Here is a 15,588-nt window from a genome sequence, read left to right as displayed (position 1 = left end):
TACGTAGCTTCCAAATGTTGTAGGACTTATGAAGGAAGATGTTTACACTTGGCTAGATGCTAGCCATGAACGTTGTCTTTTTGTTCTGCTAAATACAAAGCAAAGACTACTCAAAACTAGTAATGTACCTATCTAAATTTGAAAACTTATGAATAGAATCCCGTGTGTAAAAGGAAACGGTCTACTTTAACTCTCTTATGAAATGCATGAGTTTAGCATTTTATGTCAGAGATGCCAGATGGTGTGCATCATAGCATTTTTCTGCTTGAACTCTACCAGTTGGTTATTTTATTTTACATTTCTTGAGCAGGATTGTCCAACTGAGCTGAAGTGCCCTTTTTCAGCAGAGGCCCGAGGAGAAAAGCTCCAACATATTATACAATTTTCATTATAAATTAGCATTAAACAGCAGTGTTACAGGATTATTACAAGGCATTAAGTAGCAATACAATATTATACAGCATCTATCAGGTATATACCATAGCTATTTCAAGAGGTATAAAAAGAAATGTGTCATTAAGATGAGTATAGTTTTTGGGGTAAGTGGTTACAAAAACCCAGTTTTATCATGATGTAGTAGCATGAATTCAAGACAATTACAATATAATGTTTCTCTGAGGCAATTTGCTTAATAGATTTTAGAAGACAGTAGAAAGAGTAGTCAAGGAAGATTAGAGAGAGCTAGTGAGAAGAGTGGGTTAAGGGCAGAAAGTAGATTAAGGTATGAGAAGTAGGGGATGTTTAAGGAAGGAGAGTGCAGTGGCAGGACCAGTGACTTTAAAGTGCTTTTTGGTGGCTGTCTTAAATTGTTTGGGATATGTAAGGGTCCTGATTTCTAGTGGGAGCATATTCTAGGCAATAGTGGGGTGATAGCTGTACATGTTGCATCCAAATTTAGACTTGGATTTGTAGTAGGTCTTGGTTAGAGCTTCGGAGAGGTCTGGAGGGAGAATAATGGGAGATGAGAGGTGATAGTGCTGGGCAGTAAGAAGGCTGGTATAGGATAGAATGGATGATCTGGAGCTGAGAGAAGAAGCTGGTGGGGTAATTCAAGCCAGTTTAGGTGTTTTAGAGAGAAAGAGAGAGAGACAGTGATGGGAAGTGTAGGTTTGCTGGGCAGCAAATCTATCTACCTTGTTGTAGGTAGATTTGAGTTTGGTCAGGAGTGCTGAGTTAAGATTTGTGAGAATTGTACATTAGACTGGGTAGAAGGTAGGTGAGAGAGTAATCTTGGCTTCAAAGGTTAAGGGATTTGTTACTGTAAAGGAGCCCTAGTTTTGAATGATTCTTTTTGATAAGTTATTAACATGCAAGTCAAATTTAAGCTGGTCGTCAATGGTTACGCCTAAGAGCTTAGCACTGGATTCAACCTGAATGAGAGTGTTGTTAAGGAACTGTATGGAGAAGGAGGATTTTATTGTTAAACTTTAAATAGGAAGAGTAACAACTTTGTTTTTAGGGTTAAGAATGAGCTGGTTGTTGGAGAGCCATGTTTCAATTAAGTTAAAAGATGCCTGAGTATCTGAGAAGACCTTGGAGGGAGAGTTGGCTGTGGTGATGACTGTAGAGTCATCTGCGTATTGCTCTAAAGATGACTGAGGACAGGAGGTATAGAGCTGATTAGTAAAGATATTAAAAAGTAAAGGCCCTAGGATAGACCCTTGAGGTACACCCAGTTTGAAGAGAGAGGAGGGGAGAGTGCAGAGTGCCATCTCACTGATCTATCAGTGAGGTAGCTAGAGAACCATGCAACAGTATCAGAGGAGAAAGTGAGGTGATGCAGTTTGTGCAGCAGAAGAGTGTGAGACAGTTTTGAAAGCTTTTGAGAAGTCCAAGAATAGGCAAGAAATACGTTTATGGCCATCCATGGCTATAGAGACAGTGTTGAGGAAGGATAATAGAGCTGTAGTGGTGCTATGTTTGGGTCTGAAGCCATGTTGAGTGGGTGTAAGCAGATTTTCCTGTATTAGATACTGCATAACTTGTTTATGAATACATTTTTCTAGAACTTTAGAGAGGGGAGAGAATAGCGATATGTCTAAAGTGGAGATATCAGAGGAGTTCCCTCCTTTGTGTATAGGTAGAGTGTAGCATTGTTTCCAGGTGGAAGGGACTTTAGATTCAGAAAGAGAGAGCGATTAATTAGGATAGACACAGGGAGAGCAAGAGAGTCAGCTGCTAGCAGAAGGAATATTGTCAGCTGATGATGAGCATGGTTTTAATTTAGAGAGTAGAGTTTTGATGTAGCTAGTAGGTACATGTTTGCAGGAAAAGGTATTTGAGGAGATAGTATTAGGAGTACGTTCAGAAAAGTTGGAGATGTTAGTAGCAGAGAGGTTCGGGTTCAGTAGCTTAGATATTAAATCGATAAAATAGGTATTGAAGATAGTGGCAGTTTCTTCAGATGTCTTGTCTGGGCATGGATTGAAGGAGCGAAGATTACCAGGATGTAATATTTGGTTAATAGAGTTCCATAATTTTTTAGGATTAGATTTTAGGGCTGTGTGAGGTTACAAGTCCTTTTTATGTGACCATTTTTTCCATAGTTTGTCTCTAGTTATCATAAGGGTACGAGTGGCTTTTGAAAGCCACGGAGATATGGTAGGCTTAATTTGGACTTTGCGAGAGGGTGCAAGTGAGTCTAAGATGCTAAGGAAGGTGGAGTTGAAAGCTAGGACTGCTTCTTCTAGTGTGAGTTGGGTAAGGAATTTCCAGTTTACTTTAGAGAGGAGGACATTAAAGGTTTCTGGATGGAAGTTAGAGTGTTTACGACAAGTGATACATTTAGGAGGTTTTGAAAAGTGGGGAGTGAACCTAAGCACTTTTATAGGGGAGTGATCGCTCAGGGTGTTTGGAAGGGTTTTAAGGTTATGATATTTGGAAGGATTAGATACAAGTACCCAGTCAATAAGAGTACTAGATGTGTGAGAGTTGTTTGTATGGGTAGGTTGGGAGATTAGCTGTGTAAAGCCATATAAATTAATATTAGTATTAGTGTTTGGATTACTGAGAGTTGACCAGTTAATGTTGACATCCCCAAGGAGGATAGTTTCATTGGGGATTTGTTGAGAAAAGTATGAAAGAATATTTTCGAGCAGAGGAATGTCTCCTGGAAGAATATAGATGGCTACTACTAAGATAGTGGTGTGGTTATTTATTTTAAGGTTAGCTGAAAGTAGTTCAACAGGAGAAAAGGATGGGCTAGGTTTCATACTTGTAATGGTGAGGTGGTTGGAGTAGAGGATGGCAAAGCCACCCCCTTTTTTTGTTTTGGCGATCTATGTAGAGTACATTATAACCGGGGGGAGAATGTGTTTATCAGAGGTTTGGGGTTTTAGCCAAGTCTCTGTTAGGGTGATGACATCAGGGGTGTAGAAGGCTATCCAGGCATGGATTTCACTAACTTTGTTTAGAATACTGCGGGCATTCATAGAGTAAAAGGAAATATGTTTGGAGAGGATGAGTTTAAGTGGGGAGAGGTAGAGTTAAGCATGGTGGGGTGATGGATGGGCCCAGCATTTGGATGCATGTCTCCTGATATAAGCAGGGCTACATGAAGTTGGTAAAGTCTGAAATTTAAATGGGTTGTAAGTCAAGTACCTAGTCTTGGTTTTAGATGCTAGAGAGTGAGGGGGGTTGATGCTAGAGGGTGAGGAAGTTTGATTTTAGGCAGAGGGATTTTCATGGAAAAGATAGAGGAGGAGATTGTAATAGAGTACTGCAGAGATGAAACAGTATGGGGATTAGTGGGATCTCTATGGACAGGTGGTAATGGAGTAGTACAAGATGTAAGAATGAGATGGAGGAGTAATGGAGGCAAGAGGAAAATGGAGAGAGTTGCAAAAGCCATGGCCTAAGGTGGGGAAGTAGGTTTGGGATGGAGTGAGGTGTGGATAAGGGACTAGGAAAAGTAAGTAGTTGGACCTGTTAGAGGGTTGAAGTAAAATCTAAGTGAAACAAGCTGTATGGAATATATAGAAAGAAGGAGGAATTGCAGCAGATTAAACTATGAAGTGATTAGTAGGGGACGGTAAGGTGTTTAGAATGTCATAGCAGACAAGAAGGGGTGGAGTTAGGGGAGAAAGGGGGCAAATGGAGCGGGATTGGCCAGGAAGAGTCACCACAAGAAACAATCAGCAGGGCAGGAGGGAACAAGAGTAAGGAGCACACAGTGAGTCAGCAGGTAAGTAGGAGCACACAGTGAGAGTCAGCAGGTAAGTAGGAACATACAGTGAGAGTCAGCGGGTAAGTAGAAGAGGTGGGGAGGTGTAGGCAGATAAGGAAGAGATGTAATAGTGAGGTATACACAGGTATTTTCAGTAAGATAAAAACAGTTAAAAGGAAACCACAAACAGAAAAACAAAAAGAATATAGCTAAGAGAGAGTTGACACAAGGGTAGTGACTAACTCATAGATGGCAGAGAGAATTAGGCAAGGTTTCTAAACAGGTGAGTATGGGGGGGGGGCTCTCAGTGGTATGCAGGTATCCTGTATAGTATATATATATATATATATATATATATATATATATATATATATAGTAGAGCTTAGAACAGGCGTAATTCCAGGAGTTGGAGCAGTTTCAGAAAAGGTTAATGCAGTCTTGAGAGAAAACACTTTGCTTTAAAACCAAAGTCCCACAAGTAAGTTGCAACAGCATACATAGCTCTTCCAGGTGAAATAAATGCAGTCTGCATGCTGAGTACAAGTGAAAAACTGTTTACATCAGTAATATTAGGGACCTGCACACCACTGACTTGGAGCCGCAGACTAGCAGGATCAGTCAAACTAGTCACAGACTAGTTATAGATTTGTCACCTTCCTCTTTTCACACACATACCATAAACTCCACCTTCTTCCAGTCTAACAGCTACCATTAGGAGGGCAGAAGTTGTAAATTACCTAAAACTGGCAACTGATGCCAGTGACAACTAAAAATCCTTCCTTTGCTGTTAAGACTCAAAAACACAACCAGTAGAACTCTGAATTAATCCAAAATGGTATCACTTTGACTTAAATGCCACTGCAAATGTACTGACAGATATGTTTATGGCAAATTACATCCCAGAGATGGCCATCAAAAAGAAATACAAATCCCTGATTCCTTAACACCATCTAAGATGGTAAAGGAGTGCGTCATAACTTATTTCAAAAGCCAACAATGCCATGTCAGTGGGATCAAACAGCATAACTGGTTGTATAATAAAGTGTCAAACACGCCCTTGCAGTACCACTCTTAAACTTGTTTAGTTTTAAGTTTAGCCGCCAGCTATGTTTCTGTAGCATAGAAGACAGCAGTTGTAATGTCTCTCTATAAGGGATGATCCACCACTTACCCAATAAACAACAGACCAGTTAGTCTAACTTGATTTGTAAAGCTATGGGCCTCCTATCATAGATATTCCAAGGTCACAAAGTGTTATGACCATTTACCCTTGCCAGTATCCTCCTTTAGGCTGCAACTCATTTCTTCAGTAGAGCCATTCCAGTCAAGGCTTGAAAAAAAGTGTGGATATCTATCAGTCATCTTGTTTATGTTTAGGGGAAGCTAGTGAGTTACATTGCTTAAGGATAAGTTTATTCTAGAGGTTTGTGAGGTGCTGGGTTATAAATCTGTCCCTCCACTGTGTTTTGTTTACCTGTTGGTGAATTAGATCACTTGTTTTAGTATTGGTGGAGATATTGGACTTGCAGGGAAATGGGAGGTCTAGGACAATTGGATCTCTAATGGCATGGCAAGCAGGACAGTGATCTCACCTCAGAAGTCTAGGTAACAGTGAATAAATAGATTTCAGCCTCTCTTGGTAGCCCAGGGGTGTTAGACCTGTGATCATTTTAGTTAGAAAAGTAGCTGGGCAAAATAACAGGATTCTCTGACAACTGTTGGTATGCGATGGTCAAAAGAGGGAGCTATTAACTCTGATACCTACATTCCTGACTATAGTCTATACAGTATGATGAGAGGGGTTGTCTACCAAAAGTGATAGTACTGCACTTTAGTTTGATCTCAGTTTTAGTACACCAATAATTTGCTTAGAGAGAGTGAGTTTTAAGGGTTTCAGTGTCATAAGGTGACTCAACCAGAACTGAGTTTGCAGTCACCTGTAAACTTTCTTAGTCGTAGGTCTTGCCCTGTTTGCTTGAAGGTTTGAGAAGTGAATACCAAAGAGTTTCCAGCACTGAGCCCCGAGGGACAGAACTGGTCATTTTTGTACTTTCTGATGAGGCACCTGCAACTCTCACTGCATGTCTTTCAGCCAGTTTGCTACCCATTCTAACACATATGGGTCAACTTTGAAAGCATTTAGCTTTTATAGGATGCTGGCATGGTGCTGAAGGCCTTGGTCAAGTCAAGATGCACCACATGCACTGCACTGGCCACCATCTACAGCCTCTTTAACCCTTTCAGAGAAGCTTACCAAAGTAAGAAATTTCATGTACAGCATCAAAATTCTTTTATACCTTGACCCTCATTAGTTTATTTTTTTTGTGAAGGAAAGAGTATGCTTACTTTATATGGTGATTTGTTTTTTTCAAGAAAGTAAAGAAAGCTATGGATGGAGGTCATACAGCTCACAGAGCCTATTTGGAAATAACCAGGGACTTTGAAACCATTACCCATTTGGGTATTGTTAGCACACTAAAAATTGTAATTGTAAACTCATACATAGTAAGATGGACTGGGAACTGGCTAAAAGGAAGAAACAAGTGAAGTAACAGACATCACCTCAACAACACAAGTAATTGCTGGATGTCCTTACATTCACTGCTGCAGTATTCTTAAGTATATGTGATTCCCTACTGCAGAAGCCCGATGTCAGGCCAGTTTTCCAAAGACTTCTGAATTTAAAAGGTATGTTGAATGTCACTACATGCTCCCAATGTAATGTAGGGCATAAATGTGACGTCCAGACCTACCAAAAACAGAACCTCTTTGCCATCAGTCTGGACGTAACTTTTACACCTTTGGTCTGTTTACCTGCATCCATTTTCTGCCAGTTGAATGCATTTACTTTCTCCAATGACTTCCTATGACTGTTTGCTGTTTTTGCAAATTAAGTGCCCCATTCGGGATTTTATTTTTTCCTGTTTTTTTGTGTTCCTTGGGGTTAATGTCATCCAGGAAGGGTAAATGCCAATGTGGGAGACAGATTCCCCATAGAGACAGTCATGATAAAGTGTCTTTTTTGCTTAGGTGCTTCTCGTGACCATACATCTTGTTCTATTTATCAGGTGTTTGTTCCAAAAACCCTTCGCAGTAGACTTTCTTCCCTTTCCTTGTATCTTGAGATTCAGCATCTTAAGCTGCTCGCTAAAGATCCTGTGTAAGGAATCTCTCACCCCAAGGGTCAGCTGTTAGGGAAGAAAAAGATGAAAAGGGTATGACCAGAATCTTCTGTTGTCTAGCCTCTGCCAGGTGTTTCTCCTGAGGTTGTTATGAACCTGGTGGCTCACCCAACTGTGTTGTCAATTTCTCTGCCATGACTGTGTTGGAGGCCAGTAAGGATCCGGCTGGCAGCATGCCCAAAGAGGCTTTGCAGGCGTCCGTCTTGGACATTCAAAGGGAACCACAGTTGATTTTTTTCTGAGGGGGCCTAGGGGAGTTCTTCAGTTTTTAGTTGGGAAAGAAGTTCCTGCTATGGTTATGGACTGTTTTCCTGGATCTGATCCTTCTCAGGACGCTCCCTTAAGAAAAGAAACAAAAAAAATTATACATGTTTCTTCTGTTCCTAGGGATCCACAAAGTGAGTGGCAGGCTTTTACTTGGGAATTATTTTTTTTCCTTAATGTTCTTAAAGCCTCCTCATGGGGTTTCAGTTCTTGCTCCTCCTTGGTCCTGTACTCCTCTTAAAAGGCCTAGAGATCAGGATTCTTCTCTGGATGAGTAAGATTCTGCTGATGAATCCCTAACTTATTCTACTCATATTCCTTCTCCTTTGGACTGTGGGTCAGAAGTGGGGGAATCTATTAGTCTTGATGTTTCTTTGGAGGAAATTTCCTTTGGGGACACACTCTCTAGGATTATGGATTTTTTAAATGAGATTGTACTCAGGTCTCTGATGTCCATAAGAGGTACTATGAGTTGTTTCAGTTGGATTTTCCTAAAGCTGCAGCTATTCCTCCTGTCTTAGCTGCTTTACTGGATGCTTTCTCCAATGCCTCTCAGGCACCTGATTCTCTCCTCCCTGCTCCAAAGAAGTCTGATAGGTTTTATAGGGTTACTGAGTATTATTCTTTTTTATATAAATGTCCTGCTGCTGACCCCTCGGTAGTGTCTGTAGCCTCTGATAAGCTGCCTCAGTTGCTTCCTTCAACCAAGTTAGTGCTTTCTGACAAAGACAGCAGAACTATGGACAGGCTGAGAAAAAGATTTACACTTCTGCTGCCCTAGCTTTTAGAGCTATTAATTATCAGACCCGTATGTCTAGGTACATGTTGGCTTTTTTTCCTCAGGCCTGTCAACTTATTTCTGATTTTCCAGACTCTGAGGGTAAAACTTCTGTTCTTTCCTTGCTAGGGACGTCCTCTCAAGTTGTTCATCTTTCTATTAAATGTAGTTATGATGCGACAGATGCTTCTTCTCTAGGGCTGCTGTTTTTGGTTCAGTTATGAGGAGGTATTCTTGGCTTAGGCTTCAACCTCTACCTGATGATATTAAAGCTAAGTTGATATATGCTCCTCTGGTTTCTAAACTTTTGTTTGGGGAAGCTGCTGCTGGTTTAAGTCCTTTCAGGATAAGGGTAAGGCCTTACGGGAACTTAAACATGTGTTTGTTTCTCCTATGCCTAAATTTCAGGGAAACTACCCCACTAAGCCTGCCTTTGTTCATAGGCAAGCCTGTCCTTCTACTAAAAGTAAGAAGAGTGACAAACGTGCTCCTCCTGTTAAGGCTACTTAATTTTCGGGGACTCTGAAGCCTTTCTTTCTGGACAAACCAGTCTATGCGTGACTATCCATCCCTTCCCAGCCTCATTCCTTTTTCTTGTCACCTTTCTCTTTCTCTTCTGGTTTGGCTTCAGATCACTCAGGATTCTTGGGTTCTGTGGATCAAGGGTACTTCATGGTGTAGAAATCCTGTCCTCCTTTTATGGGCACTACTCAGCGTTCTCAGGAACATCTTCCCTTTTTACCAGAGGTTCTTCGAGATTTCTTGTCTCGGGGTACTATTCAAGAGGTTCCTGTGTCCCAAAGGAGGAAAGTTTTTTTTTCCTGACTGTTTCTAGTGCCCAGAAAAGAGGGCAGTTGGAAACCTGTTCTCGACCTCTCTCATCTAAGCACTTTTCTAAAGGTACCTTCCTTTCGGATGTTGTCACTTCAGATTCTGTTTTCTGTCTTCCTCCCCCAGGCCTATATGGTGTCTCTAGATCTCAAGGATGCTTATCTCGATATTCTGATTCATCCTGTTCAGGAAGTTTTTGTGTTTCTATGTTGCTTCCTAGCATTTTCAGTTCTCTGCTTTGCCCTTTAGCCTTTAGCCTTTCTACTGCGCAAGAGTGTTCACCAAATGCCTTGATCCTGTGATTGCCTTTTCCAGACTTCAAGGAACCCAGATATTTCCTTACTTGGATGACCTGTTGATTCAGATGTCCTCTCCAGAGACCCTTTTGCAAAATCTTCATTGTTGCCATATCCCTTCTTCAGTGCCTGGGGTTCAGTATAAATTTCAAAAAGTCTTCTCTGACTCCTCCTCAGGATCATGTTTTTCTGGGTTGCAAGATTCAGATGGTGCCAATGCTGGCATCCATGCCCCCTCCAAAGGCCTTCACTCTCATTTCATTCTTTCACACTCTTCTTCCTCTGGCTTCCATTACTGCCAGGGAGTTTCTGAGAGTTCTGTGTTTCATGGCATCCACCATTCCAATGCCTCCTCTGGCCAAACTTCACATGAGGTAGTTTTGGTGGTTTCTGAAGTCAGTGTAGCGTCAACATGCTTATCCTCTAGAATTTGTAGTTTGTCTTCTTCCTTATCTCAGATAGAAACTTCTCTGATGGATTCAGCAGTCGTCTGTGAATCCAGGGAATCTCTCTTCATCCCCCCTCTTCCCTCTCAGGAATTGCTCACAGACATCTCAGACATGGGATGGGGCTGACTTTTTGCTCAGCTCCCTAAAGATACAGGGGGTTTGGTCACTTCATCAGAAGGAGCACATCAATGTCAAAGACATGAGAGCCCTTCTGCTTGCTCTTCAGGCCTTTCAGTCTCTCTTTTCTCTAGGGCCTCTCAAGGTATTCACAGACAATACCACAGTGATGTGGTATATCATCAAGCAGGGAGGAACAAGAACTTACCTTCTTTGCCGAATGGCACTTCTGTTATGGGATCTTGCTGTCAAGTGTCAAGTGACTCTTCAGGCAGTTTATATGCCTTCCAGTCAGGATATTGTGGTAGACACTCTGAGCAGGTCCTTAACTCAGTCCCATAAATAGATACTTTACAGGGATGTGCTCTGGACATTATTCACCAGTGTGGTATTCCTCACGTGGATTGTTTTGCCTCCCCTCTAAACAGACAAATTCCTCTGTTTTGTGCAGGAGTCCCAGGCCCTCTGGTGTGGAAGGTGGATTTCCTTTCATTCTCTTGGAAGGGGATGTTTCTTTATGCATTCCCCCCTTCTCTCATTCTGAAAGTCCAGTTCAGAATTCAACAGGATGCTCCCAAAATCTTGTTGGTGACTCCCTTTTGGCCGCAACAGCACTGGTTCCCTCTTCTTCTGCATCTAGACAGGGGCAATCATCACAAGTTACCTTACAGGGTGGATCCAATCACACAAGACAAGGGATCTCATATCCATCAACACCTCTTCACACTTCAACTGACACTGTGAGTGGTAGGATTTTGATTCCTCCTAGACACCTTTTTTCTGAGGACGTGCTGCAAGTCCTGCAGGAGGCCAGGAAACCTGTGACTAAGAAATCCTACTTATACAAATGGAAGAGGTTTTCTTTTTGGTGTCTGTCTTGTAACCTGGACCCACTTACTGTGGATGCTCCTTTAGTTCTCTCTTATTTGTGTGAGTTGCTCAATGCTGGTTTGGCCTAGTCTTCTATTAAGGCCCACCTATCCGCTGTCTCTGCTTGTCTGACGTTTTCTCTTCCTTTAGCTGCTGGATTTGAGATGAAACAATTTCTTAAAGGCATCATTAATATCAGACCTCCCAGGAAGGCTAGTTCTAGTTCTTTACCTTCCTGGATGTGGGTTCCTTGGACTGGTGTTCCTCCTGGGGCAATCAGTTCTATTTTGATAGGCCTGAATGTCACCTTTATGCCCTACATTACGTAGGGAGTATATGGTGATGTTCGGCATGACTTTTAAATTCAGAAGTCTTTGGAAGACTGGCCGGACATCTGGCTTCCGCAGCAAGGAATCCCATATAGTTAAGAATACTGCAGCAGTGAAGGCAAGAACATCTACCTTTATGGTAAGATTTTATGCAAATGTACTATCTTCTCAGAGACTGGTGCTGGGACACCTCATATTTGGGCCATACTTCTTAGAGATTGGAGCTAAGATATCTCATACTTGGGCTGTACTTCTCATAACTCCAAACAACTAACTGTGATCAATGCTTATAGTTAATTGTCATATCACCCCTTGACACAGAGGTCCTGCAACAAAAACTAAAGTTTACAAACCAATGGTGTACTGACAGAGGGGCAAAACTAAATGCAAAAATCTATAGAATTGTTTTTTCTGCACCAGCAAATAACAGCCAGCATCCCACTCCAAAATGATATATAAATCAGAGATCTTGGTTAATAGCTCCATCTCTTTCAATCACCATGTATAATCAATGATCAGGAAATCCTGTTTAGCACAACTGATAACCAAAAGCATCTCATTCAGGTTGAAAGTTGTTATTAAACCAATTATCAAGTATAGTTTCCCCGTTGATATGTACCCATCTAGACACATAGCCCAACTAGAAAGGCCCCAACAGTTACTGACTAAAAAGATTACTGACCTAAAGAACATAAAATAATAAGACAGGCTAAAAGCCCTATTGCAGTGGTCTCTCTCCTGTAAGATCTTACTCAGTGATTTGTCTTGCATTCCACTTTCTTAAGGACCCGGCCCTCAGGAGCCACTTTTATCTCTTGAGTCTAACAGCTGTGCAAACACTAAATCTAATGACTTAAACTTCGACAAACATATAAACAAAACTTGATGGTGGGATAGATCAATTATACAATGTTTACCTCTTCTCTGAATACATTTTTTTAACATATCAGTTATACTCTACCATCTTTCAGAAACCAGCCTGACAACTGAATGGGCACTCACAAATGTATCCCAGTCTGGACCCACTTCACCCTTTTGGAAGCAGGAGGTACACAATAGCGAGGTATCAACAAGGCTTAAATTATGTCTTGGCCTAACTGACTTGTAATTCCTATTATCTGAGGGCGGTTTAGAACAATGATCACTTTATAAACCAGGGGAATCTTGCCAAAAGCAACTAGAAGACATAAACTCTGCAAGCAAAGCGATTCTGGAGCCTGGATAATCACTTCACCGGATAGTCCAAAAATAAAACTGTCATACAAGTTTCCATCAAAATCCTGCCACTTAACCCATCTGTTTTACTAAAAGAAGTCCACACATCCCCAGCCCTTCCCACCGATTCTCCCTGTGCCTTTCCTTTACACACCTCCATTATTTGTTTTAACTACCAAAAAAAAAAAAAAAGAAAGAAAGAAATAAATTAGTCTTTGGCAGATCTTTCTTAACCCCCTCTTCCCAGCTCAGACAACATTCTCTTCCCTGGTTCATCCATCTTTGCAGAGAACAGCTACTCGCACAACTATACCACCTACATAACCTTTGATGAAAACAAATACAACACCATCAGTTTGGAAGCAAACCCTTAGGTTCATAGGTGTTTACTAGACTAACGACTTCTGGGACCTTTTTACCCTAACCATGCATCCTTAATCTCTGACAAGTTCTGATACCCTTAGCAAGTGTAATCAGGGGCAGGGGAAATGAAACATTTAGAAGCTGGGGCCTGGGAGATCAGCTATTTATAGGCTGCCTATGTCCGTTAGAGACATGGGTGCCAAACCAGGGATGAATTTCCTGTTCCCCATCCAATTGTCCAAGTTGCACTTGAAATGGGTTAGGGAGGAACTCTGTTTCACATGGATGGGGAGCCTGTTCCAGAGAAGAGGTAATCTCTGAGATACATACTTGTCACTCCAGCAAGTCCTAGTTAAATAACAAGCAAGCTGTAAGTCTTTAGAAAGGGTAGGGTTTTGTAGATATGGAGGTTCATCAGAGTAGGGTCCAGTGATGCCTTGTATGCCAGGCATAGATCTCTAGTCAACAACCTACATATGACATGTTATTCACATCCTGTATTCTTTTAGTGAGGAACCTCTGTGGACATTCCAGTTGTTGGATGTGCTTGGTTAGGTACTTACCAATGGGGTCATTGTACTCAATGAAAGGTCTGATGAATGTCAAATATCGTGGAACTATAATCTCCTTAGACCTAGATGTCATACCTTTGTTTATAAGTTGCACAACATAGAATGATTTCTTCACTACTGTAGACATGTGATGGTCAAAGGCTAGATTACTGTCTACATATGTCCTATCAAATCCATCATCAAAATCCCCCAGCTAGACAATGTAAAGGATTTCAAATAAAATTCAGTTTTTTCTAGCCCAGGCAGAGTTTTAGAAAAAGTATATAACAATTCTCTGATTACATACAAACTTAGAGGGTTCTTTTCCCTCAAACAACATGGATTCTGCTCTGGCCATAGTACAATGACAGCCCTTTTTTTACTCTTACTAACAACACCCTCTTAAACATGGACAAGAGATTATTCACTGGAGTAGTATTCATTGACCTCACTAAAGCCTTTGATCTGGTAGATCACAATTGTCTCATTAACTCCTTTATGTGAGTTTGGCCAAAACTCTGCCTTAGTTCATAAACTTTCTGTATAACTAACCGTTTAAAGTCCAAATAAGCTCCAAATATCCCTCCTATCATGGAGGTATATCAAGTATTGATCCACTCCCTATTACTCTTCTCTCTGCTCAAACACCATCCTGCACAAATCCCACAAATAAATGTTATGCTCTATTGAGATGACATAGTGATCTACAGAAAAGGAAGCAAAACCAATGCCATTAAAAACATCTCACTCAGTTGTGTAGCTTAGTCATAAAAATAAAGTAATCCTTAGCACCAAAAAAACAAGCCACACTTTGGGAATAAATGAAAGCTCAGCTCCACTGCAAATCAATGGACCATACATGTAATGGCCAAGAACCTGTAGAAACTGCCTGCTACTTCAAATACCTAGAGATGTGGTAAGACTAAAGCTTAGACTTCCACTTTCATATCAGTAAAATAAACTCATTTTCTGGGCATGCAAAATCTTCCATTTCCTTTCTCCACAAGGTAGGACAGCTATTAGAAAAGGAATTCTTATCACACAACTTCAATAAGGCCTTTGTTTTACTGTCAGTAAGACTCTCAAAGCCCTGTAGGTAATCTATAATAACATATAAATGTTTGCCATCCTTGCACCAAAATGGAGCATCATTACTCAGTTCTTAAATGTATTTGACTACCAGTCAGAGAAGCACACTTCTACTTACACCAATCATCTAAAAACTGTTGTACTTAACACACCTTTCCTTAATTCTTCAGTAGACCTAAAGAAAAACATATAGCTTTATGTCCATTTTCTAGAACACATCCTCACTTTTGACCTCAAAAAGTAAATTACATAGTACAGACCACTTTCTTCAATTTTAGCCACACAACTCTAGAAGTTTCTTTCTATCAAGTTATAATCAGCCCTTTCCTTCCCAGAATTTAGGGGATAGCTGAAAAAGTACCTTTCCTTCCTTATAACACATCCTACTGCATAATTTATCTTTTCCACCCTTCTACACTCCTTGTGGAAGCTAGTTAATAGTGTTTTACTCTAAAACAGGTCTTCTGCTTTGTCTTATATTTTGTATTCTAGCTTTCCTTAGTTCATGTATACTCCCCTTTTCACAGCAATTGAGTCAATATAATTTTGAAATACTTTACTGCTGTTTTAATGCTTTCCTCCATATGTTGTATTACTGTTGCTTTTTGTACTGTTCATAATTCTTATTTCGGTCAGATTATGAGTATAGTTCATTGCCATCAGTGTTGTACCTTAATTAACATAGATAAATAGATATATAGAGACTAGGGGAGACATCCTTTACTTGAGAAATAAACTGCTACCACAACTAAAATTAAAAATCAGGTTCCACTGAACCAGACAATACATCTGATGGATATCTCTACTGACTAAACTACTATATCATTTATGCTGAACAAAATGTTGCCACATGGACATGTCCCTAGCCTTTGGTAACAATCTGTAGTGATGTCAGTTCACAGATAACAGTGGTGGGGGACATATCATATCCAAATAATTATAAACATAGAAACAAAAGAACATAGTTGTTTAAAAAAAATATTTTGAGGACTTTATACCAACGGAAAAAAGTCTGGGTGACCGGACCTTATTTCCATTGGTATATTGTGGGATTTACAATGGGCACGCTGGCCAATCAGCGTGCACGTT

This window comes from Protopterus annectens, chromosome 1.part2 (assembly GCF_019279795.1).
Source record: "Protopterus annectens isolate FY-2018-M chromosome 1.part2, PAN1.0, whole genome shotgun sequence".
NCBI classification, from domain to species: Eukaryota; Metazoa; Chordata; order Ceratodontiformes; family Protopteridae; genus Protopterus; species Protopterus annectens.
This window is presented reverse-complemented; position numbering follows the sequence as displayed.